This window comes from Ambystoma mexicanum, chromosome 4q (genome assembly GCF_040938575.1).
Source record: "Ambystoma mexicanum isolate Mex_15411 chromosome 4q, UKY_AmexF1_1, whole genome shotgun sequence".
NCBI classification, from domain to species: Eukaryota; Metazoa; Chordata; class Amphibia; order Caudata; family Ambystomatidae; genus Ambystoma; species Ambystoma mexicanum.
In genome coordinates, this window is record NC_090928.1 from 715,832,387 (window position 1) to 715,859,635 (window position 27,249).

Sequence of the window (27,249 nt, forward strand, 5' to 3'; positions counted from 1 at the left end):
TTCTCCTGCTGAACCTGCTATTGATGCTATCCTGCCAGCGATCAGGGCTTTGAAGCCCTTTATTGAAACCACTAATCAGAAACTGCAGCAGCTGTATGATTGGTGGAAGGCTTTTGAAGGAAGAATGGATCAAATGGAAAGAAGGGTTGGTTTTGTGGAGGATGTTTCCCATAAAGTAGCTATGCTTGAAAAAAAACTATTAAGGATCTTCAAAAGCACACAGAGGATTTGGAAAATAGAAGTAGGTGAAATAACTTGCGCGTCACAGGTCTGCCGGAGGAATCGGAGGGATCTGATCCCATATCATTCCTACAGAAGATGCAAACAGTCATGCTCCATCTCCAACCTAATACCTCACATTCAGCATGCCCATCGTATTGGTCCCATCAGAAATTCTTCATCATCTAATCAACCCCCTCACATGCTGATATTTTATCTTCTAAAATTTACTTAACTCCAACTTCTGATTTCCAAGGTTAAGGAAAGGAATCCCCGTACCTGGCAAGCAAGCAAAATCCATATCTCTCAGGACGTGGCTAAAATCACTGCTTAACATCGTAAAGAATGTCTCTCCTTTTGCCCAGCTCCGAAGCAGCTTAATGTCAGATACAGCCTTTTTCATCCATGAGCCTTCAAAATTACTCATGATGGGCGTACTGCCATTTTTGATGAACCTGCCCATCTGAAGGCCTTTATTCAAACCATCAAAAATGAGGGTATGGACACATCCGTTCCCTGGGATTCACTCCACTCCATGTCAAGACATTGATCCTCATCTACACTTGGAAGTGTTATTTAACTCATTTTTATACATTATTGCTACCAACTCTTGTTGTATATTTTTGATGGTGCTGGTGTACTTTTGTGGCCCATCTCATGTTGACGATTGTCCATGTGTGGTTGATGCTCCTGGTGGTGTCACCTGTTCCCGATACTTTATTCCAGATTCAAAAAAAAAAAATGTTGTCAGACCCTATTGCTCCATACATTTTTTATGTACTTTACCGTTAGGAATAGTATTTATTTTCCTTTTCTCCCCCTTAAGTGTAAACACCCCGTGGCTATGGTCTGGCTTCACTTTCCTTCCCCATTTCCCTCACGTTTTCCCCCAATGTTTGGTCTTTGTTCCGAAGCCATATATCTTATTTTCATATGTGTTGAATTTTCCATATGAATTATTGTTGCACTTCTCTCTGGATCACTTTCGTTTGGTTATGTGTTTTGGTCCATATGTTGTAGTTCTCTTTACCCACAACCATTTGCTATCATGGTTTTTAAGTGCATAACCTTGAACATCAATGGGTGTAATAACCCCGTTAAGAGACACACGATCATCTCCCACCTTAATAAATTCAACCATCTATAGCTTGCATTCAGGAGACTCACCTGTCTCTTTTCAAAACCATAAAGCTTAAGTCATTCTGAATTAAAGATGTTATTGCTAGCCCCGCCGTTGGTAAGAAAAATGTTGTGGCTATACTCATCAGCACAAACTACCCTTCAAAATATTAGCACATGACTCTAATACTAATTGTCGCTGGGCTTGGGTTAAACTTTTGGTCAACTCTGACTCTCTTTCCATTATGAATGTGTATGGCCCCACTCACCCTGGTCCTGAGTTTTGGGATTCTATTAAACATTATTCTTACCTTTGGCCTCAATAACCTCATTTTATGTGGAGATGTTAATCATTTACTGGATCCCTTTTTAGACAGGACATCCAAGTGCATTTTGAAAAGCTCCAGGTCTCATAAGGACTTTATGCGTTGTTTAGCTGAGAGTGGTCTTGTTGACACCTGGAGACTCTCTCTCACCCTATCACTTGGATTACTCCTTTTATTCATCCCCTCATTATACTCTCTCACATCTCGAATATATTGTTTAATCAAAGTCACTCACTCATCGATTCCTCCATTTCTAACATCATCATCTCTGATCATGCCCCGGTCTCTACCATGTTTAACCTTGCTGATATTAAAAAGACACCTTCTCACTGGAGATTGAATAATACCTTGCTTCATGATCAACAGTTTATCCAGTCTTTTAATTCCCTTCATCAACAGTATTTTGCTAAAAATCTAGATCATGACACTTCAGTTGTTACCAACTGGGATGCCTTTAAAGGGACATTATAGAGTCATGTCATCGCTTACTCCTATAAGAAAAGGAAATTACATAAAGCTCATCTTGATGACTTATACCTTCAGCTTTCTGATGCTGAAAAGCTATTTTATGAATAATTCTCCTCAAATGTCAATCTTCACCTGGTTCTAGCTTTGTGCTTTCAGATTAATAAAGGACTCGCTGAATCAGCTACTGGTGCAGTATTAAAATATACAACTAAAGTTTAGCAGACTTCTAACAAGGCCAGCAGTTCCCTCGCCTCTTACCTTAAATTCAAGAAGGAAAAGATGTTTATATTGCGCATTAAAGATAAATCTGGCAATTTCAAGACTAATCCAGATGACATCCTCCACTGCTTTAAACAATTTTACTCTGAGTTATATAGCCCAGACACCTCGATTTCTCCTTCTCATATTGACTCTTTTCTAAATAAAAATAGTAGAGAATCGTATCCTCAAACAGATCTCACCCATTTAGAGAGTGAGATCACACTTCTTGAGATTAACACTGCTATTAAAGGACTAGGTAAAGGGAAAGCCCCAGGTCCCGATTGGTTCTCCATTGAATTGTTCTATCACATTGCTAGCTCCCTTTCCTCCAGATTAAAGACATTTTTTTCTTATTTTGCAGCTCAGCAGGAATCGTCTGGGTCCTTCTCCGAAATAATTCTTATTCTTTTTCCCAAGGCTAACAAAGACCCCATTCTTCCCAAAGACTATAGACCAATCCCTCTCATTAATGCAGAAAGCAATATTTTTGCCAAAATGTTGGCCTGTTGGCCAACAAGATTGAATCTTCCCCTCCCACCTTGATCAATATTCATCAAGTTGGTTATGTTAAAGGTAGGAATATTTATTCTAATCCCAGACTTCTTTGGGATGCCATACACTTGGTATCCAAAGATAAAAGAGATCATCTAGGATATGCTGCTATTGCACTGGATGCTGGAAAAGCCTTAGATCGGGTCAATTTGGATCTTGCTTATAAAACTTCTATATGTCTGCCCTAAATCTTCTATCTGCATTAATGGGCTTTCCTCGTCCTTCTTTCCTTTACTTAGAGGCACCAGACAGGGCTGCCCTCTCTCCCCTATTCTTTACATTCTCTTGGTAGACCCTCTATTAGAACTCATCAGATCTGACGTAAACATCCATGGAATTACACATGGAGCTTCCAGTACTAAAATTGCCACGTATGCTGATGACATCTTGATTCCTATAAAAAAAAAACAAGGTTCATCTTCCTTTTCTGTTAGACACGCTATATCAGTTTTCCCTGGTCTCCGGTTATTATCTTAAAAGAGAGAAGTCAGAAATTCTCCCCCTCAACTCCTTCCACGTTAAACATGATTTAGACATATATGGATTCAAATGGTGTCTGAATTCAAATATTTAGGCCTACGATTTGCTTCTTCTGTGGCTGATAATGTTAAAATCAATGCTGAGGTACTAATCAATAGACTCAAAGAACTCACTTTGAGTTGGTCAGCCCTTTACCTTTCCTGGTGGGGTCGCCATGATACCATTAAGATGATGCTGTCTCTATTGTCCTATATTATCTGCAACTACTCCTGACCTCACTACCTGCCTCATTTTTTTAAGTCCATTAACTCTATTTCCCTCAACTTTCTTTGGGGGGCAGGGAAATGTAAAATAATTGCTATTAGGAAACTAAGGGCCCTGTATGATGGTGGGGGGTCAGATTTTCCGACCTCAAACTCTATCACTGTGCCTTTTTACTCAAACAAACTAGTTGTTGGTTCACCTTTTCTCCGCCCTCTCACACCCCTTCTTGTGTATGCAGGAAAAAAGTCTGGTATTTCCTCATAACACTATTGATTTAATTCACATCTTCAGTCATATCTCCTCTTCACTATCAGACCCCACTAAGGCTTCTATCTTGACCATAAGAATGTTTCTCTTTCCCCATTTTAGATCCACTGCCCAGAACCTCTCTCCATTTGTGTGGCATAATAAAGCTATTACTATCAATGGCAGGGCTCTATACCGCAAGTCCTGGTTAAATAAAGGCATCAGATTTCTCTATCAGATTATTGAAAACGGCTCCCCTATTTCATTTAAACAGCTAAAATGTCAGTTTCCCATCCCCAATTCGGACTTTTACATTCAATTGGTCAATGCATGTTTGGATGCTCTGTTGAGTTCAGTACACTGTACTCTCTTACCTGGTGCCTCTAGACATCTGCTCTTAACCATGGCTTCTGTTGCCCCTGTGGTTACATTTTACAAAGTCTTGTGCATTACGGCTCATCCTACCACCAAATGGTCTACGCAATCCAATTTGGAAAACTTGTTCTGTACTATTCGCAAAGTTTAAGAGTAGCTCCACCTCTGCTAATATTACGGAACATTTGTATTTTTTTACTCATAGAGCTTTCATTACTATGCTGAAAATATCCAAAATTAAATCTGAAAGTATGTTTCATGACTTTCCCCATGTTCGCAAGTTCTAAAAAGAGGTGTGGCGATTCCTGCACTTTAATTTTGATGTTAATATTCCCATCTCCTTTCTCAATGTTTTTCTGGGTAGTCTTGCCATTACTACTACTGAGTTACGGGAATAAGTTATCTTCAACAACCTTTACATTGCTCTTTCCCTCAAGCTTGTCAATTCCAATTGCAAAAGTTTGCACAATCTTTCTATTAAGGGATGGTGGAACAACATTTGCCATGTGCAGAGAATGGAACAATGTATGGCCAGTAACCTTGATACTATTCCCAAATATAATGCAAAAGGGATTTTTTATCCGCTACTTGGACCTCTTCAGCCTGACCTACCACAGTTCTTAAATTATCCTTTAATGCGTGTTTGGCTGTTGTTGCACCATCCTTTCTTCCTCAAATTTGAATGCACGTTTACTCTTGCTGACTCAACCTCAAAGTGTATAAGGTTTTAAGGTTATATGTTCCTTTCCCTCCCTTCCTTCCTCTTGTTTTCATGTTAGTTCCCCTTGTCTGCCCCCCTGTTTGTCTATGATTTATTCTCTTATATTTTGAATACAGACTGTGTTACATTCAGCTGGTTCTTGACATTTCTGGAACAATATTCTTTTGTCTTTCCCCAACCATATTCCACAGTTTTGCTCAGTTGTTGTTTATATTATCTTTGAACACACTGTCTTTACCATCATCTGTATGTTTTTGATTATTATGATATTACCCCTCTCTAACTAAAATCTTAATGAAGAATATTAAACTAGACTTCAGTGAATATATCACTGCTTGCATTGAAAACTGTCCTGAAGAAAGTGGCCATAATAACCATACACCACTGAAACCGGTAGACAACGGATGCTGTAGTTAGGAAGCAGTAATATTCTGACCTAGCCTACCATCTCTTACACCTAGCTCCATGCGGATGAATGTTATCCATCCGGAGAGAGCAGTGAGTTAGTGTCTTAACCATAGCAAATTAAGGCTATCTTTTTAGCATACAATTTGTTAACCTTAGAGAATCTAATCTAATCTGAAGTATATAGGGTAATTACATGATTTGTACCTACACATAGACTGCTGACAATACGCCTTAGATGTTCTCTTTTTTATTTGTGAATGAAAGAGAGTGGTCCAAGAGGGAAGTGTGGTAACTACTCACAGGACAAGCGAGTTTAGAAATATTCACCTGACTTGTGTTTGGGTATTTCCTTTCGTTTCCTATCTGCTTTTAGATAAGCGGCACACCAGCGCTTCCTAGTATTAGTTATAAAATAGGTAGCTTTAGATAGAAAATCATGCTGTCCTTGTGGCCCTTTTGTGAGACCAGATGAATTTAAAAATCCTATCCTGAACATTTTTCAAGAATATAGTGGGTAATTAAAAAGGTAGCGCTTGATGAACATATAAGATATTTGGAAGGAGGTGCATTTTAATAAACCATGACAGAGTGTAAGATTGACATCAGGTCCTGAAACAGTTCTTTCAACAAAGGGGTCAAATTAAATTAGCTCTATGCAGTGAATGATATGATGATGTAATGAGTACTGCCAGGTAGTTAAAGGATTTTCTGAAAGATCGTAGCAACTAGTTGTCATGACTAAGATATGTTAAAAGCAGTTGATTTCTGAAAGTTATTCTTAAATCCAGAAACTCAAACTGTCCCATCCTTTAATTATGCCAGGGAAAAAAAGTATTGTGGGATAGGTAGAAGTCTGAAATGTTGCAACAGTTGTATTCCTCAATAGAGATTATGGGAAATACTTCAATAATAATAAAGCTAAATAAATTGCAGGCACAATATACACAACCAAAATGAAGTTGACCACACCCCATTAAATCACTCCCCAAGCCCTTTGATATTCTTTATTAGCAGACCGTTGGATAGTCACAATTCCTTTGACTTTTCCATCACTTCTTCCCCTCTGTGCTGTATGTAGCATGTGCTCTAGGATGCACTGAAAAGTACTGCTCGCCATTCTCAGAGGCACCCACATGATGGGCTTCATCAGACATAACTAGAATGATAAAAGGGGCTGTTTAAAGGCTGGTGGAAGACATCATAGGTGTGGATATCCTACGCCCCTCAGTGAGAATCAGCAGACTGAAAGGCTTTATTTGTTTGCAGTGTCTTGAAGTAAACACTATAGTGGGCCTAAGAGGTTATTTAGCCGTAGGTGGGATGTGTGTGCTAGACAGCCTAGCAATTTCTAGAGTGACCTATTAAGTTAAGGGGTCTATAGGGCAGGTTTTGTCAGAGAAGTTAAGTCCTGGTAGATGTAGGATGCTGTTTTTCCTGAGCTTGTAAGACAATTAATGTATATGTCTCATTTTGCCAACAATCTAAACTGTTGCAACACCCTGTTGTCTCAGGCCTGCCGTGCAATGAGGAAAAACTGCTGAACTTCCAAACTGCTTCTTCTCAAACATTCCATTGAGCACTGAACCAAGAGGTAGGCGGTCCTATCCAAAAAACACTCCAGATGAGGGGTTGGAAGGAAGTGGACCAATGATGTTTCGATTACATGGTTGCTAAGGGGAGCAGGGTGTTTTCAAGATGACTAAACAAGACACAGGGCCTCATTCTGAGTAGGGCGGTAAGGGTTAACGGTCAACATAATGAGACCGGTGCCGTTAAACCCTTACCGCCCTACTGCGAGTTCCCTTTGCGGGTCCTTCCTTAACGCCTGCTTTTAGTAGGCGTTAAGGATGGGACCCACAAAGGGACTCCGGCGTCAATAACGGTACCATAATTTACGTTACCGTTATTGCCGCCTTCCCCCTTCCCATTGAGCGCTATGGGGGCTCAAATGGGAATGGGGAATGGCCCTGGTGAATGGGGAATTACCGGTCCCTCTGACCTCGAAATAGACCGGTAATTACTCCATTCACCGGGCCGGAGTTTGGACGAGTTCGGAGGCAGCCATGCCGCAAATAGCGGCGTGGTTACCTCCGAACTTGGAATGAGGCCCACAGATTTGTTTTAGGGTTATGCCAATATGGGCTGGAGGTTCTGGGTATGGTTTTGAAGTTCATCTTTTCTTGACATATTATCATGATGCTTGGAGTGGTATTTTTATTAACCTGACATTGATCTGGCAACACCCTGGCAGTTTATCACTGGTAATGATGGTCTTGTAGAGGTTAAATTGTCTTCTGGTAATTTGGTCTGGTAGTTAGGGAATCAAAGATAATAAAACTAATAATGTAATAACATCTCAGGGACAGGGTCATTTTGGTACCCACTTTACGCAGGGTCGGATGGGGTGTGTTCAGAAAGATTGCAACACACCTTTTTTGACCAACTTAGTGATGTCTCAGGTTATTGATCCCCTTCCATCTCAGGATGCCATAAAAAGTGGAGTTGCAGTATGTGTGCAAAAGGGGTATTTGAGTTTTGAGTGAGTGGTACGAAAACTGAGGGACAGGTAGGCAAAGGGCATTTGAAACAGGCACCCAGACGACCTGATGGGATGCCTTCTCATTACATGTTTACCAATTGCAACAGGAAAAAAGAATGTGGAGAGTGGGCACAGCGTATGAGGTACAAATGTAGAAAAAGCAGTGGGAAACAAAATATGTTCAAGTCAGGAGGAGTACTGTGGCTACCCAGCACACACAGACTGGGTGAAATAGAAGAAAGCAAAAATGTAAGACCAGCTAACCTTAAGGCTGCTCACAAACAAGATGCACTGGTGCACCATAGATACTGGTAGCAAAGAGAATTAACAAAGGTTAAGATGTCTGAGAGAAATAATGACAAATCAAGCTTTAAGTTACTAATTGTGAATCGTAAAACTGTATTCAAACTGAGAAAAAACAGAGCACGTGGCCAATGCATTTCGGACAGAGATCTATCCTTCCTCAGGGCAACTCTATCAACGGGAATAATATGAAATATTCAAAATACAAAGTCATTGCCAAAAAAGTCAAGAAAAACATCAGAGCAACATGACATGAATAAAAATCAAAAGCAATGTGATTACAAAATAAATGCATAAAAAAATGTAATCCAAAAATACCAAATGATACAGGTTAACACAGTGCATATCCAGCCCTCATAATAAAAGAATAAACAAAAAAACAAAATGATACAAAGAAATACAAAAGGAGTGAAAGCTGGTACTGGTTTTCTAAAGCTAAAAATAAATGTACCATACAGGTCTCAGACACTCTCTAACAATAATTTGAACGCAAAAGAAGAAAAACAAGGAGGGCATGTCAAATGAAAGGATGCAGGGGACAAAGAGGTGCCCCATAGAAATATAACAAGGCCACCGACAGCGTTGTACAATTACCAGGATATGTGGAAAATATAGGAAAGCAAACTGTAATGGCTGCCAAGGTCCAGGGGTAGTGCTGAAAACAAAATGGAAGAAATAGAATCCAAAATAAGAGCACAATATATAACAAGCTAAAGACAGAGTAAAGAGAGCCGGCAGACCCTCCAATGCGCATGGGTTGCTGAATAATGATCAAAACAAGACGTGAATGGAGAACCAACTAAAGGACCAAAGATCGTAATGACGTAATCACATCATGGTTAGTAGGAATGCTACAACAACCAAGTGTATGGAAGGGGGACATGTGAGCGGCATAGGTCAAGGGAAAAAGGAATCAACAAAAAAGTGTAATTGATGGAAAATACATGCAGGAAGCGCAAAAGTGCCACATGCGCACTTCTTGAAGCATGGCACCAGTTAACACGTGATAATATGCACATTCAGCTTGCTTTAAGAAGGGCTTTCTTCTTGGAACATTTACGGCACTAAGACTAAGATCGGTCAAGGCAGGAGGTGACATATAGCCCGCGAATGACAGAATGATATAATGCCTCTATGATCAGTGAGTTTAATGATTCAAAAACTGACTGTCAAGTCTTCCCTGGTGAATTCTCATGTTCCACCTCTGCCGCCACAGTCGTCACTGAGACCAGAAATGTGGTGGAAATAACACAGGCTGGTTGTCCTAGTTTTGTACAGATATTCATTTTGCCTCCCTGTTACACTCTGTCAAACACAAATGAAAACCATTTACATAGGGTGGCAGAATAAACCATTGTCCAAGCTAATTTTGTTAGGGAATCACTGTGTCAGGCGACAGTGAAATATTGAAACCAAGCATATGGCATTACAGTTACAGAACATGCAGGGGAAAATGATCGTGTAAGGTAGGTACGCGTTCTGTAGAGGGTTTGGTGGTGGGGTAGAGGAAAAGGAACACTGACAGGGAAACAGCAGGTGCAACCCGGAAGATATGTACATTGTATGGCCTTTAATTACTGCAAGAAAGTGAAGCACTGGGAAAAGGAATGACTGTTCAGATCACTAAGAAACAAACCTCCTCCCCCAGGACATGGTGCTTTTGCAAACCCCTGTGTCCCTATGTTCACTCAAAATAAGCCACCAAAGCCCCGAAGTGTAGAAGGAAATCATCAAAGATTAGCACACTATGTGCCCTGGGAATCTCAGAAATCAGGAAGGGCCTTTTGTAAATTCTATGGGTATGCTGTCTCTTGTTTAGTAGACACAGAAGATAGCATCAGCCATGTGATCAGAATGCTTCCCAGATGTTTCTTGTTCCTCTGAAAGTGTGAAAGCAATAGTAGTATCCAATATTACAATACCAAACCATGTTACTGAACCTCTGAATGTTAGATTGGGAGTCTTCAGTAGTGGGGGGGGGGCTAACAATGTCTCTTTATCAGAAAAAAAGTGCTTGGTCCGTAATGGTGCAAGGCACAACTCTTCCTTTTTGGGCAGCATTGTATATCAAATCTTCATGAATTGCTGCAAAGTTTTAATAACATGCCCATGCCAAATTGCCTTGTAAAAATAAGAGGGTGTATTTCAGCAATGGGTTCAGCAGAAATGCTCCCCTGTTCGACAGACACTAATGTGTGTGAATGACGGAAAATATTTGATAGTTTGTTTGAATCTTTAATTAATCTGCCTTCTGGTGCCGTTCTGTTTATCTCAAGTGCCACCTGTTAACCCGTGTGTACCAACAGCTTTTCTGCAGCCGCTGCAGTCCTCTTCTGCAGCGAATAGCAGAGGTCCATTAGAGAGTTATTGTCAATGTCGTCAAGAATGGTATCATCTTTGTCTCTTGAACCATCATCATCAAGTTCCTCTCACTTATCACCACTACAGCAAAGCCTGTGAGCAAACCACTCCAACAATGGATGCATGTAGTTCCACCTGGAATAATGCTGTAATTGTCCCCTTTGTCCTACGTATTTGGTGAATTTCTGGTTCAATATCACGGGCAGATATGATATGATATGATATGATATGATATGATATGAAATGAAATGATATGATATGGCATTTATAACACGCATATACACAAGTGTTTCAAGGCAAACGAGGCAAGGGGGGGAACAAAGGGAGGACAGACAACGATCCTACTAGGCCAGGGTCATTCAGATCGAGCAAGAGAATGGGAAGGGGGGGAAAGGAAAAGTGTGAGGGGGCAAGTGGGAGGGGAAAGTGCAGTACATGGGAAGTGAAATAAATAAGATAAATAAAACACATAAATCAGCCAGCTGGTAGCAAGTGCAAGGAAGTGCAGACAAAGTGCTGGAAAGGGGACTGAAGGGATACAGAAAACGGTCCCCAAATGCAGAGGTTGCCAGGGAGGCAGTACAGCTGGGAAGTTGACGGGGCCTGGGCCAGAGATCAGAAAAGGGGTGGCCAGGTAACCAGTGCAATTACAGTCAGGAATTCAGCAAGGGAGGGGAGGAGAGAAAGCAGAAGCAAAGAGGAAGGTTTTGAGGTGTTTACGGAACCAGAGATGGTTCTCCTCGAGTTTCAGGGAGGCAGGAAGGCTATTCCAGAGAGAGGCCCATGCCGAAGAGAGTGATCTGCCACCAACTCGTTGCTTGGAGAAGCGACTGATCCTGAGTGAGTTTGAGGCAGATGAGCGAAGAGCCAGAGCCTGACCAGTGATACCCAGGTTATCACGGAGACGGTTGAGCAGGATGGCATGGTTGACAGTGTCAAAGGCAGAAGAGAGATCAAGCAGGAGGTGTTAGAGGGGTGTTAGAGTCGAGGTTGGAGAGCAGGTCTTCACGGATGTTCAGGAGAGCAGTTTCCGTGCTTCTGGCAGCTCTGAAGCCAGACTGATGGTCATGAAGACAACCAACAGATTCAGTGTGGAGATTGAGTTGGGAGATGGCCAGTTTCTCCAGATACAAATGCTTTCCTTCGTAGTCCATCAGTTCCTGGTAATTTGCTTAGAAACGACCTATTACATGCATTTAATTGCACTAGCTACTTTACCCCATATGGAGTATTTTTGAGTGTCCCTAATAAGAGTAATGAAGCTGCTTTAGCGACTTTTACATTCTACAGGAGAAATCTGTTCCACAAAAGACTGGGTAGTTGTCACCAGACTTGTAAGAATTGATTAACACTATCCCTGATTATTGCATGTAAATGAAATGGGATGTATTATAAATGTTGAATCGGTTAGGATTAGGATAGATAACTCTAAGAGATTACCCTGCTTCCCCAGTATCCCTTGAAACCAGAAACAGAATAAGGAATTGCCCTGCTGATAGACTTTCCATTGAAACAGGAGATTATAGTGCCTACCTATAGCCCCTTTAATGCTCCACTTTTGTAGTGGCCGTGTAGTTATGGTTAAGTTGCTGTTTCCATAGGTTGAGCACTTTTTGGGCGGCTTATAACTTCGCTCTCCCTGGACGAATCCTCACCATACTTTGCAAAGAATGTATATGGCCCACTCTGAATTTCTTTGCAAAGTTTGGTGAGGTTTGGTCTGGGGGGGGGCAAGTTATAGGTGGGTCCATAAATGTCTTTTTTTCCCATAGACTGAATGGGGAACAAACTTTGCTCACACCTACTGCCCAAACCGCTGGCCGGATTTTCACCAAATTTGAGGCAGGAGCAGCAGCTTGGTCCCGAAAATAATTTGACGAAAATCCGGTGAAAATCCGTCAAGTAGTTTTTTAAAAAAAATGACCAAAACGTAGGTTAAAAAAAAATTGTGATATCTATGTTCGGTCCGCGGACACACTTCCCTGTTCTCTCCGCGGACAGTGTCCTGATTGGCTAATCGACTTGCGTCATGTCCTTGGACATGCAGCGTGATCGCCGATTGGATGTGGAGAGCGTGGCGTGGATCAGAATTTTGGAAACCCCCGCCATCTTGTATCCGTGGACGTCCGCAGACAGCGCAGTGACAAATGGTGGGGAAATACAATTTTGGCAAATGTGTTGGCCTGTAAGACTGTTTGGGGAGGGTGGGGGAGTAAGAGATTGTTCAAATATTGTATCTATTTAGGCGGTAGGCACCGCTGTTTTGTTCGTTGTGTCTGCAGACAGCCACTCTGTGCTTGATGTCTGCAATCAACCCAGATGGGGATGTCCTAAGGACACTTTACCTGTTCGTACTGTTTGCAGGCAAGTTGAAACTGTTCTTAGAACACACAGAGTGTCCGGGATGTCCGCAATTAAATGAAAATGGATGCGTCCTAAGGACACAATACCTGTCCGTACTGTTCGCAGGCAAGGTGATACTCTTCTACGAGCAGACACGGTGTCCGGGATGTCCGTAATTAAATGAAAATGGAGGTGTACTAAGGACACTATTCCTGTCCGTACTGTTCACAGGCAAGTTGAAACTGTTCTAAGAACACACATCGTGTCGGGGATGTCCGTAAAAAAAACAAATATGGAGGTGTCCTGAGGACACTGTACCTGTCCGTACTGTTCGCAGGAAAGTTGAAACTTTTCTAAGAACACGCATAGTTTCAGCGGACATTAAAAAGGCTAAATGGCATAGTTAAAATGTTTGATTCTATGGGTGTGATCCATGGGTGTGATATGCTGCGGTGGTTGTGGCCAGGGCCTAGAGTCTTGGGAGCATGGTCGAATGCCTTCGGCCATGCACCCAAGACTCTAGGCCCTGGCCACAACCACCGCAGCATATCACACCCATAGATCACAACCATAGAATCAAACATGGGTGTGATCTATGGGTGTGATATGCTGGGGTGGTTGTGGCATGGCCTAGAGTCTTGGGTGATTTAGTGGTTGTGGTGAGGGCCTATTGTCTTGGGTGCATATGGTGGTTGTGGTGAGGGCCTAGAGTATTGGGTGTATGTGGTGGTTGTGGTCAGGGCTTAGAGTCTTGGGTGTATGTCGTGGTTGCGGCCTGGGCCTACGCAAGACCAAAGTTATAAGTACCGAAGTTATAAGCTTTCATGGGTGTGATATGCTGCAGTGGTTGTGGCCAGGTCCTAGAGTCTTGGGTGCATGGGCCATGCATTCAAGAATGAAGTTATATGCACTGTTTGTTTCAGTTGTTGTGTTATGGAGCAGTATTTATCAGTTGTACTTATTGTAATATACTTACTGTTTGGTTTGGTAAATGAAGTACATATATTCTTTGTCAATTTCTGTGATAAAAGAAAAGATCATGTTAGTATTGGTAGTTTGTAAGGACTTAAAGCATTGAATAATAGACATGGTTTATTCATTTTGACCCTCATATTTAGTAGATTACAAACCAGTGTACTGTGCTATTTGCTCATTTTCTGTGTTTGTTTTTCAAATCATTGGGTCTGTGGAAAAAACAAATTCATGTCAGATAAAAAAAACTTTTTTTTGTTATGCTACAGTCTATTTGTTTGTTTGTTTTCAGAGTCACTGCTTGTTTCTGGCTAATGTTCTATCTGTTGGTTTGTTGCATATTTTTGGAGCAGTTAGATACCTGTTGGCTTATTGTAACTGTTTATTTTTTGTCATAATTTAGTGGTATTGTTTTATCTGTTTGGTTGTGAAAATCTTGGGGCAGTTAGATACCTGTTGGCGTATTCTAACTGTTTGTTTCTTGTTTTAATTTAGTGGTATTTGTTTATCTGTTTGGTTGTTGTAGAATCTTGGGGCAGTTAGATACCTTTTGGCGGATTGAAACAGTTTATAGTTATAGTGGCGAGTGGCAAGGGCGAGTGGCAAGGGCAGAAACAGGCAGAAACGGGCGCCCTAGAGTTGGGAGTCGGGTTGCGTGGTGTGGCCCTGGGTTTGCCCTCGCTGCCCTCGCTGCCCTTGCTGCTCTCGCTGCTCACAATATCTCTCTCTCTTTTTTTTTTGTACCTGCCTCTCCTGGGCGGACCCGTTTCCCGTGGGTCTTGCTAGATTCGCCAGATCCGCCTTTTCCGTTTTTCCCCTTCAGGTTTCAGTTGTGCTGCGGGGGGCTGGCGGGGGAAGGCGGTAGGCAGTAGGACAGTAGAAAACTGCCACCTGCAAACTCCGTGGTACCCTGGTACCCTGGTCCCAACTCCTACTTGATAGTGATTGTTAGCGATTAAGTGATAGTGATTAAGGGGGTAATTCATAGAATCCGGCGCACAAGTGGCGCACGCGGCTGGCGCACAGTGTGCGCGTGTGGTAGTCTGCGCCAGCCGCGTGCGCCAAAACACATTCAGGCGCACAGCGTATTCATGGATTCCAACAACCACAACCAGCCGTGGCGCAGAGTGGCGCAGCGACCCTGCAGCAGCGCCAGTAACGCCCCCAAGAACGCCCCTCGCGCAGGGAAAAGCCATCAAAATCCCCAATCAAGCGCAAAAAGCAGCAGCAAACGCAGAGCGGGGAGCGTGTATTCATGGGGTGTGCGGGTGTCATCACATGCGATTGGCCTGGGTACGTGAATTTCAGGGGTGCGCGAGAAATTCTACATGCGATTGGGCTGGGTACGTGGATTCCAGGGGTGCGCGAGAAATTCTACACGCGATGGGCCTGGGTACGTGGATTTCAGGGGTTCGCGAGAAATTCTACACGCGATTGGCCTGGGTACGTGGATTCCAGGGGTGCGCGAGAAATTCTACACGCGATGGGCCTGGGTACGTGGATTTCAGGGGTTCGCGAGAAATTCTACACGCGATTGGCCTGGGTACGTGTATTACAGGGGTGCGCGAGAAAATCTACACGCGATTGGCCTGGGTACGTGTATTTCAGGGGTTCGCGAGAAATTCTACACGCGATTGGCCTGGGTACGTGTATTTCAGGGGTGCGCGAGAAAATCTACACGCGATTGGCCTGGGTACGTGTATTTCAGGGGTTCGCGAGAAATTCTACACGCGACTGGCCTGGGTACGTGTATATCAGGGGTGCGCGAGAAAATCTACACGCGATTGGCCTGGGTACGTGGATTTCAGGGGTTCGCGAGAAATTCTACACACGATTGGCCTGGGTACGTGTATTACAGGGGTGCGCGAGAAAATCTACATGCGACTGGCCTGGGTACGTGTATTTCAGGGGTTCGCGAGAAATTCTACACGCGATTGGCCTGGGTACATGTATTTCAGGGGTGCGCGAGAAAATCTACACGCGATTGGCCTGGGTACGTGTATTTCAGGGGTTCGCGAGAAATTCTACACGCGATTGGCCTGGGTACGTGTATTTCAGGGGTTCACGAGAAATTCTACACGCGACTGGCCTGGATACGTATATTTCAGGGGTGCGCGAGAAAATCTACACGCGATTGGCCTGGGTACGTGAATTACAGGGGTGCGCGAGAAATCCTACATGCGATTGGGCTGGGCACGTGGATTTCAGGGGTGCGCGAGAAATACTACACGCGATTGGGCTGGGTACGTGGATTTCAGGGGTGCTCGAGAAATTCTACACGCGATGGGCCTGGGTACGTGGATTTCAGGGGTGCGCGAGAAATGCCACACGCGAATGGGCCTGTGCGAGTGGGGCAGTGTATTACGTGGGTGTGCGGTAAGTTGAAGAGGTGAATTGCCAGTGTGGGTCCCCCCAGGTCTCCCCCCTACCCCCTCCACGACTCCTGCAGGCAGCCCACACCACAGGGGACTACCCTGCACCCCTGGTCATGTCCCGCAGGCAGCCCATCCACCATGGGCATGCCCCCCAGCCATGCCACATGTACCCTTGCACCCCCACCCCCCAGCACTGTGGGGCACCTGCCAGCAGGCCCCCACCCATGTCCAACCCATGTCTCCCATCACCCCCACCCCCCACCCCCCAGGGGCAGCCACCACCAGGCCCCCACCCATGTCTCCCATCACCCCCACCCCCCAGCCACCAGGGCCAGCCCCCACCAGGGCCCCACCCATGTCTCCCACCACCCCCACCCCCCAGCACTGTGGGGCACCTGCCAGCAGGCCCCCACCCATGTCCAACCCATGTCTCCCACCACCCCCACCCCCCAGCACTGTGGGGCACCTGCCAGCAGGCCCCACCCATGTCCAACCCATGTCTCCCAGCACCCCCACACCCCAGCACTGTGGGGCACCTGCCAGCAGGCCCCCACCCATGTCCAACTCATGTCTCCCAGCACCCCCACCCCCCAGCACTGTGGGGCACCTGCCAGCAGGCCCCCACCCATGTCCAACCCATGTCTCCCACCACCCCCACCCCCCAGCACTGTGGGGCACCTGCCAGCAGGCCCCCACCCATGTCCAACCCATGTCTCCCATCACCCCCACCCCCCACCCCCCAGGGGCAGCCTCCACCAGGCCCCCACCCATGTCTCCCATCACCCCCACCCCCCAGCCACCAGGGCCAGCCCCCACCAGGGCCCCACCCATGTCTCCCACCACCCCCACCCCCCAGCACTGTGGGGCACCTGCCAGCAGGCCCCCACCCATGTCCAACCCATGTCTCCCACCACCCCCACCCCCCAGCACTGTGGGGCACCTGCCAGCAGGCCCCCACCCATGTCCAACTCATGTCTCCCAGCACCCCCACCCCCCAGCACTGTGGGGCACCTGCCAGCAGGCCCCCACCCATGTCCAACCCATGTCTCCCACCACCCCCACCCCCCAGCACTGTGGGGCACCTGCCAGCAGGCCCCCACCCATGTCCAACCCATGTCTCCCACCACCCCCACCCCCCAGCACTGTGGGGCACCTGCCAGCAGGCCCCCACCCATGTCCAACCCATGTCTCCCACCACCCCCACCCCCCAGCACTGTGGGGCACCTGCCAGCAGGCCCCCACCCATGTCCAACCCATGTCTCCCATCACCCCCACCCCCCACCCCCCAGGGGCAGCCTCCACCAGGCCCCCACCCATGTCTCCCATCACCCCCACCCCCCAGCCACCAGGGCCAGCCCCCACCAGGGCCCCACCCATGTCTCCCACCACCCCCACCCCCCAGCACTGTGGGGCACCTGCCAGCAGGCCCCCACCCATGTCCAACCCATGTCTCCCACCACCCCCACCCCCCAGCACTGTGGGGCACCTGCCAGCAGGCCCCCACCCATGTCCAACCCATGTCTCCCAGCACCCCCACCCCCCAGCACTGTGGGGCACCTGCCAGCAGGCCCCCACCCATGTCCAACTCATGTCTCCCAGCACCCCCACCCCCCAGCACTGTGGGGCACCTGCCAGCAGGCCCCCACCCATGTCCAACCCATGTCTCCCACCACCCCCACCCCCCAGCACTGTGGGGCACCTGCCAGCAGGCCCCCACCCATGTCCAACCCATGTCTCCCATCACCCCCACCCCCCACCCCCCAGGGGCAGCCTCCACCAGGCCCCCACCCATGTCTCCCATCACCCCCACCCCCCACCCCCCAGGGGCAGCCTCCACCAGGCCCCCACTCATGTCCCCCTGCCCCCAGGTCCTGACGAAACTCAATCATGGCAGTAATGGGCAGCACACCCAGCACAAACAGCCAGCCAAGGATTGCATCCACCCACACAGTAGATGCAATTACATGATACAACCCCAATGGCAAGTATGTAAATGAACACATGTCCGTCACACACACATACACAATGGGTGCAAGTGAATGTCAAAACCCATATCATGAAATGCATGAAACCAAAGAGAAAATACCACAAATGAAAGTAATATAAATATGTATTAAAGATGAAAAAGAACTAAAGAAATGAAACACACAACAATGGGGATGACATAACAAATGGTCCATGTCCGAGAACTAATAGAAAAAATCAAAAAACAAAGGAATTCAAAAACTAATGTAGTCCAAAGGAAAAAAATGGGTGAAAAAAATAAGGAAAAACCATTGACTCATGGAGAACACACATATAAATCCAAAAAAAGTTGTCCAAAAAAAACGATGCAAAAAGAATATCCCAGGGTCCATGAGCCCAACACCATAAATGAAACCTACTACTACCTAACACAAAAAATATATACAGAAAAGTGGCCATTGTCCGAGCGGTCCAAAGAAAAATTAAAAAATAAAGGAAACCTATCACTAACTAACTAAAGAACTATATACAATGGCAGCGGGCAAGTCCTGCGGCTCACTCCGTGATGTTGCCGGCCAGGGCATCATCGAACTCCATGTCGATGTCCCGGAGGCGGGACTCTGTCCTGGCCCCGAGGTCTCGCAGGGACAACCCCGTGTTCAACTCAAACTCCCTGCGAGCTTCCTCGAGGCACTCAGCCCGCCTCAACGCCCGACGCATGGAGAACTCCGCCCTGACCATGGAGAGCCGCTCCTCTTCCGCCCGCTGCCGCTCCGCACCTATCCGCTGGACCAACTGCTCCCACACGGAAGACACTGCCATCCCAGGGTTCTCCTGCCCTCCAGCCGATGCCTGCCCCTCTGATCTTGATGGCCCCGAGCCATGATGCCTCCCACGTCGAGCCTGCTGCTGCCTCCGACGCCACTGCCTCTGCCAGCACGGCGGCATCCAGGCTGATGGTATCCACCGATGCCGTCGTGCACGTGCCCTGCCAGATGATGCCGGCACATCCTCCATCTGCAGGGGGACAGTTGCTGGTGTGTCCACCCCTGCTGGACCTTCGACTCCCGACTGTGGCAGGGATGGGGTCCCCACCGAGCTGGCTGCTTTGGTCGGGGCAGGTCCACAGGGGGCCCTGGTGGCATCTGGGCCGGAAGACGGCATGGAGCACGACTGGCGCATAGCCTCCACAGAGGAGGAGAGGGTCGCCAGAAGGCCACACACATGTAGGAAACCCCCGACCATGGCGGCTCCCAAATGGTTCACTTACGCACGGTGCTCTTCGTGATGATGTGCATGCTCCTCCCGGGAAGCATGCACCTCATCACGAATGCCAGCCGTGCGCAACGCGACACCAATCAGGACCCTCTCCACACGGCCAGGGGTCCCCACGTCCGCAGGTAGAGGAGTGTCAGATGACATGGACAACTCCCCTACTCTGGCGGACGGGCCTGGGATGGGGCATCCCTGCTGGTGCATGGTGGTGCAGTCACAGTGTCAGGGACAGTGACATGCACAGGCCCCTCCACGGCGACCTGTGCTGCCTCCTGCCCCTGGCCCTGGACTGCACCACTTGCACCAGCGGGGATGCCCCCACCAGGCCCCATGTGTGGCTCAGTAGCGGCCTCCTCCCCCTCTGTGGAAACCACCAACCTGGATGTCTCCACGCCGTCTTCCGCCGTTGCAAGCCCCTGTGGGGGCTCACCCACCCCTTCCGCTGCAGCCATGGTGGCATCCCCGCGGCTCTGCTCCACAGCGCCTTCTCCGCCCTCTTCTTCACTTGCCACTGTGTAGAGGGAGACATAGAACACAAGCATCAGGGTACTGTACAATGGTCCCCTAGACAGGAAGCAATAGCAGATGAGTGGCACTGTCATGCATCATTTCCATCATGTCCCTCCAGAACACATGGGTCAGTGCAGGCAAAACACATGCAGAAACAGGAATGGCGCATGCCATGGACATTGGCATACATGACCAAGGGACTCATGATTCATACAATGTTGGTTTTGAACTCACATGCATCATGGGCCTTGCCATCACATGCACACATCTCACCGTAGTTCCATCCATCCGGCCTCGCACACCACAGACGCAGTGGATACAAGGATGACTAGGCTGCATCAGTGAATCTGAACATTGTCACAGACATGTGACAAGCATCCATGGCATTTACAAGTCACAGACACGCAGGTCAGACACACACACATGGACACCATACGTGTACATGGGACCAGCACACATCCCTCACCCCCACCCATGTCCAGGAACAGAGACTGCCATGCTTCCATGTGTCCATTCCGCGCAGAGCCCCCCATGTTGCAATTGTACACATGCACCAACCATGTGGTTCACACATCACTGTACTCACATGCCTGACATGATGTCCCTGCACACACACATACGTACATGGCCTATGTCACACATACAGGCATGTATCAGACAACCAGCACACTGCAACATGCCCTGTCTCACACAGCAATGCCTGGCCACTTACCGCTCAACTCCAGACGGGTCTGCCTCTGAAGGATCTGGGCGTGGAGCGCTGGGTCTACGCGTTTCAGGACCCTCATCTGGATGACAGTCAGGCATGCCCGGCCCCCCTCCGCGAGGCGCCGGGCCTTATTGAGGGTCCTGGACCTCAAGTCCTCCCAGCGCTTCCTGGTGTGCTTGATGTCGCGGGTTGCCGCCCCCTCCGCGTTGATGGCAACCACTACATCGTCCCAGATCCTCTCCCGTCCTTCCTTGTCGGCGCGTGGTCTTCCGAAGAGGGCATCATAATGCCCCAGGACATGCTCCACCAGGACACCAACTTCCTACTCACTGAAGCTGGTGGCCCTCTGCCTCTGTGGCTGGGGGTCGCCACTGGTCTCAGATGGTGCTTGCCCCGACATGGCGACCCCCGAGGCAGGCGTGGGTGGGCTACTGGGTCCTGGGGCTGGGCTGTAGAGCGATGGTATCCCAGTCAGGAGTCTACTGTTCCAGCAGGGGTGGACACAGCAACTGGACCCCTGCAGATGGCTGATGTGCAGGCACCAAATGGCAGGGCAATGTGGCAGCAGGCAGGCAGGCAGGCAGGCAGGCAGGCAGCAGCAGCAGATGGCTCGTGGGAGGCTGCTCGGGGCTATGGGGGGCAGTAATTCGGCCTTCTGGGCAGGAGCGTGGCCTTCCGTGTGCTTACGCGTGGCCAGCTTGATACGGAGTGAATTTCCACGTGAAAAATCTGCACGTCAGAGTGTAATTCGAGGAAAGGGCCTTAGAGCGTAAGCACGTCAGCACGCGTACGTGATTTCATTGGACCAAAGGCCCTTAGCGCGTAAGCGCGTCTGTGACGTGACGCGCGCGGGCGTTTCCCTGTGGGTGCGCATCGTGATCGCGGGCGTTTCCCTGTGGGTGCGCATTGTGATCCAGCACGTGTGAATATCGCACGTAGCCGTGTGAATGCATGTCATGTAAGTGACGTGACGCGCACGGGCGTTTCCCCTGCACGGGTTAAAGGTGAGCGTGTCCGCCATTTCGGTGTACGTGCCTTTCGTGGAGACCGACGTGTGTGTTGCTGCTCCGTGTTGTTTCACCACCATCTCAACTTCACATCTAGGACGTATCCCTAGGACGTATCTCTTCTTTTGGCGGGGGTATTGGCTACCCGTGTTTTTCTGCATCGCGCTAGTCAGACGGTGAGTTGCGCACGCTATTTTCCCACTGTGGGTGCCCCTGTGTATCGCACCCGTTTTCGAGGTCATAGTAGCCTGCGTGTCCCACGCGTACGCGTTTTTCGTGTTCCTGGGTGCCACCGCGTACTGCGGGAGGTTAATTCCACGCACGTAGGCTGCAGGGGTTGCATGCACGGTTTGACTGCAGTTTTGGGGTGCCTGAGCGTTGCGTGACCCGTCACGACATCACCGGGGTCACACACAGCCTTGCAGGTGCAGGGGTGCTGTTAACAACTTGCATCCCACCCCCTTCACCCCAATTGCCCAGGACAATTGTGGTCTACACCTCCAATTGGCACTACTCCATCTGTGCCGGCACAACTCCATCTGTGCCATGGCTGGGAGGCCAAGAAAGGTGAGGGGCGCCTCAGCTGGGCGTACTCCTCGTGGCGGACGTGGCCAGGGACGTGGCCGGGGTGACGAGGGAGTAGGGGGACTCCAGGGTGTCCAGGGCGAACGCAGAGGGGCCAGAGGCAGGGGTGCGCCACTTGAGCACAATGATGTGCCACGTGTTGGTGCAGCCATGCCACCACCCCCTGCGCCTGCAGGTGATGCAGTTCTTGCACCTGGCACTGGCGCCCATGTGACCCGGCAGTCCATTCCATCGACTGCCAGGGCCCAAAGGGTAGTGGTGGCTGCAGGTGCAGCTGTGAACACCACCACCCAGGCTTAGGGTCTGCCAGCGCAGTCTGCGTTGGCACTCGAAGGATCCCTTGACGATTTCCAGCAGGTCAGGAGTAAGACCGGAGGTGCACGCAGGGCTGGCCTGACCAAGACATGTGTCCCTGGGGCAGCAATGTCATCTTCTGCCCCGTCCAGCCGGGTGTTGACAACTGCAGGGGCAGGTGCAGCCAACAGCACCCCGGTTGTGACTCTACCACTCGGGACAGTTGCGGTCAATGACCCTGGCACGGCAGATGTAGCTGCCCAGGGCCCATTCCAGGGCACCCCGCAGCCACAGACGCATGTCAGCCCTTCGGTCGTCCTACAACCTGCCACTCCCTTGGTCCAATCCACCGGTCCCACTGGCCATGGTGATCAGGGCGGCTATCGCCAGCCAGGGTCTGCGCCATCATCCAAGAGGAGGAAGGTTGCATCTGCAGCACAGGCTGAGACCCCAGACACAGCCACGGCCTCCTTCACGTCAAGGAAGAAGCCTTTCTCAAAGGAGGAACTGGACTGCATTGTGGGCTACGTGAAGGGACATCCGGACATGATAGTGGGGCCCGATTCACAAAGTACACCTGCCCAGCGGAATACCCACTGGAACCATGTTGCGGATGATTTGAGTGCAATCGGCCATGAGGTGCGCACAGGTGCCGAGTGCAAGAAGCGTTGGGATGACCTCAAACGCAGCGCTAAGGCCAAGCGTGCCTCTAATTACAGCATGACCCAGGTGACTGGCGGTGGGCCAGCACCTGAGGAGGTGGTCCTCACTCCGCAGGAGACACTCGTTGCGGAGTTCATTCCAGCTGGATTGGTCGAAGGTGTGGGAGAGATGCAGGACTTTGATGCACAGTCCAGTGAGTGTTGTTGCGTGTATGTGCAGCCCGTGTATGGTTTGCCTGTGTAATGTGTTGTGCTTGACTGGCACTACATGGTATGTGTACATGGTTCTCATGTGTTTGTCCTGCAACGCATCAAAGATGCATGCTTGATGTGCAGGGTGGTTTACATGTAGAGCAGAAGGGGACTGTCCTCATCTCCACACTTGCCCCAGAGCCACTTGCTAGTCACCCAGATGGCCCTCCAGTCCATGTTCCTGCTTGCTGGCCCTCCTGCATGTAGCCCAGGGTGTTTTCCACTCAGCACTGGAACTATGTCATTGCATGACTCACGTGCAAGTGTCCTCTGCCCTTCATGCAGGGTGTCACACTTGGACTGGGCAGTTGGCAGATGCTCCACAGGGACATGGGTGCCCATTCATGCTCCATGTGCTCTACATGCATGCCACTTTCCGTGCTATGCGGATGTTACTCCTGCTCATATTCCCTCTAACCTTGGACTCCTCCTCTCCTTCCCTCATCTCTGACTGTTTGTCTGCAATCCAGGAATGGTGTGCTGACAGTGACCTCTGCCTCAATGCCAGTGAGACGGAGATTCTACTCATCGGCACACCCCCTCCCTCCTCCACTGCATCTCTCTGGTCGCCCAATCTTGGCCCTCTTCCTGCCCCTGCCTGCAAGGCAACAAACCTTGTGGTCAGCTTCGACTCTACGCCCTCCTTGTCTCCTCACATATCTGACTACTATGAGTACTCACACTACAAGCTGCACCTCCTCAGAGGTGTTCTTCCTTTCAACTCCTTCACACAGAAGCTCACTGTCTCCCAAGCCCTGGTTATTGCAAAGATGGAGTACTGTAACTGCCTGTTTCTCATACTGCCTGCCTCTACACTCCGCCCTCTGCAACTTGTCCAGGACAGGTCTGCAAGACTTGTCCTTGGCCTCAAGTCCAGGCACCGGCATCTCTCCAACACTGAATGCTCAACACTGGCTCCCAGTGGCTGCAAGGATTGAGTTCCGAACCCTCTGCATTGTTCACAAGGCCTTCTGGGGCCTGGGGCCTGAATACCTTCAACTGTCTCTTCCGATATATCTTCCTTCTCATGCTGTTTGCTCATCTGCCTCCAACTACCTCAGGCTCATCCACTTCTTCTGGCACCGAGTTGGGGGAGGTTCGCTCTCCGCGGCAGGGGCATCCCCCTGGAGTCGCCTCCATGCCTCCCTGAAACTTGAGTAGATCCATCTCGCGTTCCAGATGCACCTCAAAACCTTCCTCTTTGCTTCTGCTTTCCCTCCCCCTCTCCTCTTCTGATTGTTGCCTGGCACTGCACTGAATCTACAAGTGTGCCAATTCGACTATTTAGGACCTTGGCCCGGGCAACCTCAACTTGCATAGACTCCCAGTCGACCCCTGCACTACGGGACTGTCTCTGTATCCCTACAGCCCCCTTGCCAGCACTTGTCTGCACTGACCTTGCACTTGCCAGCATCTGGCACATTCATCATATTTCCCTCTACCCTGGACTGCACTTCTAGCCCTCACTTTCCCCTTGCACATATCCCTTCACCCTACCCATGCACTTGCGCAATGTGAATGTCAACAGGCCTGGTAGGATCGTTGGCCGTCTTCCCTTTGCTCACCCCTACCTGCCTCATCGCCCCTTGGAACACTTCTGAATGGGCGCGTTAGTTATGCATTATCAGATCATATCTATGTGACCTTGCCTGGATGATGATTGTGGTACGTGTCTTGTATGTGCTACATTTAATGGAATTTGTTTGGCCATCCCATGCACACTCTGGCCCTGTCCTGCATCCCACACATCTTTAGGGTGTCACAGTCTCTGTGGGGCACAGTCCTCCCCCACTTTCAGGGCCACTGAATCTGTCCATCTGCTGCAGTGGCTTTTGCACACTCGGGTGCACTATTGAGGGTTCCTCATGGGTCCTGCTTACTGTCCCATCATCATCTGCTGTGTTGACAGTTGACTCAGATGATGCCATAGATTCCAGTCAACACTGTCTGCAAAGGCATATGTCTCAGTTCTGACTTTTGCTACCACGCAAGCCATCCCAGCAAATTGAATGGGGGGTGTTGGCCCTTTGCTTCTAGCCATGCAACCCATTGCATGCACATGTCACGTGATGCCTTAACGTGCCCTTCCACTGACTTCCATATATATGATACACATCATGGAGTACTTGTTCATGTAGATAGTGAATGACATATGCATGTTCGCCACTGCAGGAACACACTTCTGAGCCATGTTACAGTGTTCTACATGCCTACACACTGATGCAATGTCACATTGACCATGCATGCATGCCCGGTAATCTTTTGTGTGTGACATGTCTGCATCATGTGTTGGCTGTCTGTGTGATGTGTGTAATGTACTCCTGACATGTGTCCTGATGTATTCATTTCTCTCCACCTTTCAGATGATGACGCAATGGAGCCAGAGGATGGTGTTGTCATGCCTGACACAGGGTTGGTATCACATGCACGACCCGGCACAAGTGGGGGACGTGGGGTGGTAGTCCACGAGAACCCACATGTGCTTCAGTCCATCTTGGGTATGTCTGGCTATGATTCCAGCTCAGATGACCACTCTGACAGCCATGTTGAGTTGGATGTGCATCAGGTCCATACATCTGCGGTGAGTGATTCTGATGTGGACACTCCTCTGTCCGCGACACCTGCATTGAGGGGCCAGTCAGGGGTGGGACCTCCGCCTGTGGTGGGTCGGGACGCAGGGTCACCCTCCACAACAGTCTCTGATGTGCCTGGGGCATCACGTAGACGGGGGCATGTAGTCGTGCAGCCCCGGGCGGTGCCAACCCCACAAGGACGCCCGGTCCTTGGGTCCCGCAGGTGTCAGGCCCGGCAACGCGGTGGCCGCGTGCCACCGAGGTTAACTGAGTGGGAGCAAGACATGTCTGCCAATTCCGAACGTCAGGGGGCAGCACTTGATACCATCGCTGCGAGCATGGAACGTGTGGCCCATTCCGTGCTCCCCCCTGCTAGGCAGGTGCTACTCCAGCAGCAGGCGGCACGGTCCACGGCCCGCTAGCTCAGGCTGGGCATGGCGGCCTCTGACAGGGCACGCCAGGCTGGAATGTTGTCTCTGCGTCAAGCTATTGATGCTCACGCAGAGGCACACATGAAGGCCCTGAAGGAGGAGTATGCCTCCCTCAGATCCACTCTGGGTGTCCTCTTGATGTCCCAGAGAGTGCGGGCAGAGGAGAGGTTTGAGCAGCTAGAGCGTACCATCTCGGCTGAGCTACGTGCTTGCCGGGAGGTGCATCAGTTGTCCAGCCAGACCACGCAGGAAGAACTCTGTGCTACACGTGTTGCCTTGCAAGAGGAAGCACGTGTATCACGGGAGGTACTGCATGCAGACCTGCGTGTAATTGCTGCACAGAACCAGGCTCACCCGTCCGGCAGACTTGCTGTCGACGAGGGGCAAGCTGCGCCTAGGCGTGGTCAGGCTCCTGGCCCACGTCCTCCTTTAGAGGAAGAGGCAGACTCGGACGATGACTTATCTTCCACACAGGTCGTGGTGTGCCGGCGTTGAGCCCATGGAGGTATCTTTTTTTTCCTCAACATCATTGCATGTGGGTGTTGAGATGCACCCTGTACCTCCCCCCTCCTGGGTGCCTTCCCAACCCCCCGGGTCGTATGTGGCCATTTTTGATTTTTCCTTTTAGGTTAGTTAGTTTAATTTGTTAAAATA